Here is a 6,747-nt window from a genome sequence, read left to right as displayed (position 1 = left end):
AACAAGTGAGTGGAAAATAGCGGCAGCAAAAGGGCTGAGGGGAAGTAAGGGTGTAGGTAGGAGGGACGGCGGGACGTTGGCCCTGGGAGAGATGCATAAGCTCAGTGCTTGGGCTGTGTCCCCCAGCCCGGGCTATGACACGGATTGAGAGTCCCCTGAGCGAGCTGAGCAGCTTTGGTCCCGCTGCCACTGTCACCCCAGCGCGGCCCCGCGCAATCTGAAAAGCAATCACTTCTTTCACACAGCCCAGAGGTGAGTGGTGGCAGCAGCGGGAGCCCTGGGCAGAGGGATGGCAGCTGTGGCCAGCACTGCTGGGACGCGGGTGGTTCACCTGGGCTCTGGGGTCACATAAATCTTCCCATTTCTTGCGCTTCAGCCTCTTCGTCCTCTGCCCTTTGCCACCGGGTGCCAATGGGCACTGGGAGCACGGCCAGCTCACATCTCACCCAGCCCTTGCCGGGAGCGCAGCAGATCCCAGCCTGCCCCATGCCACCTTGAAAACTCACTTTTTGAGGAGGGCTGGGCATGATCAGAGTTGGTCTTGGGGCAGACGAGCCCATATATCACCCCTGGATATATCTCATCCTCCAGAAGCACTTCACCGTGGGATGGAGAGAGAAGCTGCTCTCAAAGGGGGACGACTCAGCACTTGAAGGGATTTTTAGGTCTCAAGGGAGCTGGTAGCCAACGGACTGGAGCAGAAGAGCTAATCCAAGGTGAGTCATTCTCCCCCTCCCCAGGGCTGAAACATTAAAACAGTTTTTTATGAAAGGCAAATTAAATTTCACAAGTCAGAGCCAAGAAAAAAGAATTTATCAAAGAGCGGAAGATGCTACTGAGTGACTTGGAGGCAGACAGAGGGAGCATTTGCTCAGCAGCCTGGGATATTACATCTCCTCTATTGCTCCTCCAATGCAAAGAGCACTGCCATTCATCTATTTTTAATAATAGTGACGCAGGCAGTGAACCTGACTTCAAGGCTGGGAGCTTGTCTTCTTCCCCCTGCGTATCTGTCCTGACTCATCTCCCTCTCCAAGGGCCCTTCGCAGCTTTGTAGCCCAGCGAAGGAAGAAAGGAAAAACAAAACCGAAGAGAAAAAGCAGATCAGACAGCAAAACACCGGAGACAGAGAACCATTCTGGGAGAGGAATAATAAACACTGGGACTTTGCTGGCTCAAGGAGGCAGGGAGAATGAAGGGGCTGGGAGACCTGAATATGTACAGTTTCGTGCTGATCCGAGAGCGTGGTCTCTCAGGCAGCTGAGCATGGATCCACTGGCAGCTGGATGCTTGTAGGTTTTGAAACTCTGCAGAAAGTCCAGGCCGGAGGAAGCAGGGGCAGAGCTGAGGGTGCCGAAACTCAGGGTAGCCATGGGGGACACGCTGAAGCTCCGCTGTGGCAGAGGTCTCTGACTCCAGTGCCACAACGGGTCTCTGCACCGTTGTAATGGCAGAGGTAAGGGCAGCAAATGTGCAGAGTGTCACCAGAGGAGGGGAGGCTGCTGCGCAGCCCGGGGAGGTGAAAAGCTGTGCTTTGATCCCAGAGGGGAGTTGGCTTAGCTGGGGAGTGAGGACGGTGCACCAGGCAATGCAGGAACCCTTTTGGGCCTTGGCATGGGGCAGGAGCGGTGGGATTGATGGCCGTGTGTGCTGGTGGCCTTGGTGCTTAATAGGGCTGTGTGGTCTCTTTGGGTGTCCACCATGGTCCAAGTTAGTGCAAGTCCATATTTCTGCATTCTGGTGGGTGTTGCTGTGAATACACCTTTGGCAGGTGTTTAAGGTTTTCCCCTACAAAATCAATGTTTTGGTATCAGATGACCCAAAAGCTCAGGGGCTGCTGAGAGGAGCCATGCCCCAGGCCTGCCCTGAGCGCTGGGCTCTCACCCTTTGCCCCTCAGCTCCTAAGGGCTGGAGCATGGTCTAACGGGCTCTCCCCAGGGCTGAAGCCACCCAGGTACAGTGTCACAGGCTCAGTCCTGGCTCACCATCCTGATGCCTCGTGTCTGGGAGCATGATGGAGCAAACTGTCCGGCTCTGTGCCGCTCCGTGCCTGCGGTACCACCAGGAGCTTGGCTATAGCCATGCCACAGCACCGTGGCAGTGTGGACATGCTCTGAATCGAAGCCAGGACAGCAGATGGCCATGATGAGCAGGCAGGGGAGCACAGGACCATGGCACTGGTCGCAGCAGGGCAGCTGCCTAAATGGGAATATCCATCTGCCCCAGCACAAGCCCTCTCTGGCTCCCGAGGCAGGGTGCCTGGTGCTGCTGCCAGCCTCCCGCCTGGGCTCTGCCCAGCCTCCTGGAAGAGGAACGTGGAAGGTGCTCTGACAATCCCATGGTTGCCAGGTCTCGTGCAGAGATGCACGGTGCCAGCTTTGGACTGACGCAGCCGCATGGCTTTGTGCACAAGGACACGCTGGTTGCCTTGTCCGCACCGGTGGTGAGACAGAATCGTTAACCCTGTTCTTCATCAGCAGGCATGTAAATCCTTGTCCAGAGGACAGCATGCAGGCAGGCCCCGCCGAGCCCTCCTTGCTGCCAGGAGGATGGTCATGACATGACAAGGAGCACACGGTCCAAGCACAGCCCCAGCTGTGCCTTCCCCTGCTCAGAGCTGTGGGAAATGCCCTCTCACCACGAGCAAACCTCACCTTGGTCTGCAAAGGCCACCTGCAAGGCTGGCTGAGGGAGGTGTGGGTGGGAGGATGCTCCTCCAGGAAAGCCCATTAAGAGGCTTTTCGAAATCCAGGGGGTTTGGTGTGGGACTGAAAGCCTAAAGGGATCATTTTTCATGGCCGTCCTGTTAAACGTTCACCGAGGACAGGGCTAGAAAAGGAACAGCATTGACATTAGACAAGGGCAAATTCCAGGCAGTCCCGCTGGGATTCTCTCCTCCAGCTCCTGTGACATGACTCCAGATCTCCCCCGGTGTAAATCAGAGCAGAAACTGATCAATCCTGCCTAAAGAAGATGTTTTTCCTCAACGGGTTTAATTACATAAAGTATTTAATGGGTTAAAACACTGAAATGCCCAATCTTGTCACAGTACTTCGAAGCCATACCCCTATCTTGGTCCCCTGGGAGGGGAGAGAGACAGTCCCTGTTGCCTGACGTTTAATTTTGAAGCCCACAAAATCTCTCTGTGGGGGAAAACACCTGCTGTGCTACAGTGGAGGAAACTTGCGTGGCTACGTCACAGCATCTTTCTCCTTGGGCAGGAGAAATGTCCCAGACTTCTTTGCCTCGGGGGCATTTCCAAAGCCCGGAGGAAGGGAATTCCCCCTCCTGCCTGCTCTCACCCAGCTTCTCTCATGTCTATTTTTACTGCCACCCTGTGAGTTAACCCTCGGCTGCTCTTTTGCTAAACCGGTTACATTTAAAAAGCCAAAGCAATCTGTCTGGGGAGGAGAGCCGGTGTGAGAGCAGAGAGGAGCAAACCGCAAGCCACAGAGCTGTTTTTCGGAGCGGGTGATCTTTGCATGGGGCAGCAGCCCGGGGGCAGCCAGAGGAGAGGGGAATACCCACCATGAGTGGAGCTTCCTGCGGCATTTACAGGCTGCGTGACCCTTCTGGGATGCAAAAGAGAGGTCCTTAGAACGAAGTACGCTGTGACATCTGCAAAACTTCGCCTTTGATGACTGTCTTTGATGAGTCTCCTAATGCAATGTTCATTTTCCTCTCTCCGGGAAACAGAGGAAGACTGGAAAAGCCACTCGTGTTCTGCAGATTTTAAGGCCATGGATTTGCTAGGGTACTTCTGCCAGCTGCAAGGAGGGACAGGGACTTTCTCAGACAAAGGTTCTGCTGTTGACGTACATAGGCACGTGGTCGCCAGCAAAACACGTGTTTCTCCGCTTTCAAACCGTAGGCCTTGCCTTTGAGATAAAGTCATAGGAGGGGTCATAAGACGACCCTATTTCCCTCTCAGAACAGGGGTGATTAACGACATACATCACAGGACCTCATGCAATGTTGTGTCAAACACAGTATGAGTGTTTCTAACTGAGACATAACTTACTGAATCACACTGGCATATGTTAATGACGTTACTTTGCATTCCTGGACATCACCAGTAAGACATATGCAGGCCAAAAGCAGAGGCAAGGTACATCTTGTTTGGGAAGCAGAAAAGAGGCAAAATTTATGATGAGGAACTGGGGAAAGATAATTCATTTGCTTCAGTGCTGGGATTAGCTCCCAAAACGAGAAGTAACAAAAACCTACCACCAGATGTCATCTTGAAGCTAGCGAATAGCTTCCAGACCAGCTCCCAGAAGAGGGACACACCGGGGGAACAGCGAGATGAGAGAAGGCTCGGGGGGTTCTCTAACGGGGAGCAAAGCCGCAGGGACCACTGCACCCGGCACAGCGAACGACCCCGGGGACCGCGGTGTTCCAGGCTTGGCTCTGTAAAGTCTTTTAAACTCGCTTGGATAAATCCCATCAAAACGCACAGCGTTGAAACCTAACTTTAAAAAAAATAAGTTCTAAAAACTTACATTTTGATGAAAAGCCCCATTCTGGAGCTCAGCTCTGCTCGAGTGTCAGAGAGCAGACGACAATGACGGATCTGAGCAGTTCCATCTGCTCCCTCACTGATTAAAATATGATGGATATGATAATAATTGTTTAATGGCTTAATTACAAAGGCTTTGCTGCACCCTGTGTTTGAGCTGTCATTAGAATAGTTGTTTGCATGCAGTTGATATTTAACATTTGGGAGTGTGGGAAAATTTCCTGTGAAGGAAATTGAGAAGGAAAATTAAGAAAACAGGACAACTTTTTTCCCCACACAAAATACTTTTAAGCTATTACCTGTGCAGAAATTATTACATTTAAATTTACAGAGAAAGTTTCACTGTAGACTTGGGTGAAATTCTGAGACTAAAGTAAAACGCAGAGTAGAGATTTTAATCCAACTGTAATGGTAAATCTCCGTTCAGTATTATTTGTAGAGTTGGTGTTGATGTTTCCAACATAAAACACCCTCAAGCACATTTTGGATCGAGCTGAAAAGATTAGATGTAAACTTAATGATAAAGGATAATGAGAAAACATATTACTAATATGGTATGGCAAGGTTGAGCAATGTGTTCTTGTCTGAGACCCTTTTTAGTTATAACTCTGCTGGTTTTAACTGTTTGGGATATGGTAATTCTATCCAAGACTCTACAGCAAATGAACTTTGTTTTTTGAAGAGTTTCAATAAAAAATAGCTCAGCCTTTGCCAAGGATGAGGTCAGGGAAAAAAAATCAATCCCTTGCCAATGTAAAACAAAACCAAACCCCCCTTACAACCATTTAATGAGATGTTCTAGTCCTGCCGTGCTTTGGAAGAGATACTTGAAGCTTGGCAGCGTGTCCTAGCAGGAAGGATGGTATCTTTTTCTATACCTGCTACAAGCTGCCTACATGTGGATAAGTTATAGTTTGAAAAATACCAGTTTGTATGTGAAAATCACAGGCTTATTACAGCTTGGCAGCCAAAACCTCAGAAAATTTGAGATGCATTAAGCAGGCTACAGGCAGGGACTCGAGGGGCAGAGCAGCATGCTCCTCTGCTGTGACTGACACCATGGCACCATAAATCCAAAGGAAAACTTCAATAGATCGTCTGTCTTTGCTGATGATGCCATGTGGTTCGTTGTGGTGGTTTTTGGTTTTTTTCCTGGTTTTTTTATGCCCCTACTTGGATCTCATCTGCTTTTTTTTTTTTCCCCTTAATCCCTTAAACTGATGTAAGCTGTGTTGGGAGTCCTAGCAAATTTATTAGATATGTTTACAACAACAATAATCTCAATTTCTTATATTGTAGGCTCCAACAAGAGTCTTGTTTTTAAAATGGACTGAAGTAAGCAGAATTCAATAGCAGGATTTCCACCACGCTTGGAGCGCGCTGAGGACTTTAATGGTTGCGCTGGAGGAGAAGGGACTGTCTCCCAGATAGGAAGAGTTTGTACGTCTTCCTGCAGAGCCCTGATAAGTGCCTTTTCCAGACTGACTCGTCTCGATGACTTCACGTGTGAGAAAATCGGCTCTGGCCTGTCTTTGTGTTGATTGCTTCATGTTTGGTGCTGACAAAGTACGAGAGCATCACCAGAAGCACTTTTCACCGAAGTTGTGAAAGCTGCAGGGAGGAAGAGACCAGAACAAGGGACAAACCCTGTGGGAAACGTTAGTAGGGGGACGGGTACCCAGGGGCAATTACAGCAGAGATGCCGCCACGCAGCCCAATTACTGTCACTTTAAAGCTGGGTATTGCTGGAAGGCCCGACCCGGCGCAGGCCCGAGGTGCGCAGCAAGGCCCCGCGGGGGTCGCCCCTCTCCGACAGGACGGGGGTTCTGCGCTTCCCGGGCGGACAGTCCGTTACCGGGACAGTCCGTCATCCCCCACCCTCCTCAGCGCTGCGGGACCCCGGGCTCTCCTCAGCGGCTCGACCGGCCGCTAGCACGGCACCGGCGCGCGGCCTGCCGGGACTCACTGCCCTCCGCAATGCCCGTTCCTCTGACAGCTTCACGCCCCCCGCTGCCTATAAACACACGGGGATTGGCTCTGCTGCCCGTCCGTCACCGCGCGCACCGCGCCGCTACTGGCTAACTCTCTTATTTATAGCCCGCCTTCAAAGGCTCCACCAGTGAAAGCGAGGCGCCCCTAGCAACGCCCCTCTCTCACTCCTGCCACTGGCTCCCGCTCGCGTCTCGGGAGTTGTTGTCTCTCGCATGGTTGGTCAAGCTGCCTGCCTC

The sequence above is a fragment of the Rissa tridactyla genome, chromosome 8, assembly GCF_028500815.1.
Source record: "Rissa tridactyla isolate bRisTri1 chromosome 8, bRisTri1.patW.cur.20221130, whole genome shotgun sequence".
Taxonomy (NCBI): Eukaryota; Metazoa; Chordata; class Aves; order Charadriiformes; family Laridae; genus Rissa; species Rissa tridactyla.
This window is presented reverse-complemented; position numbering follows the sequence as displayed.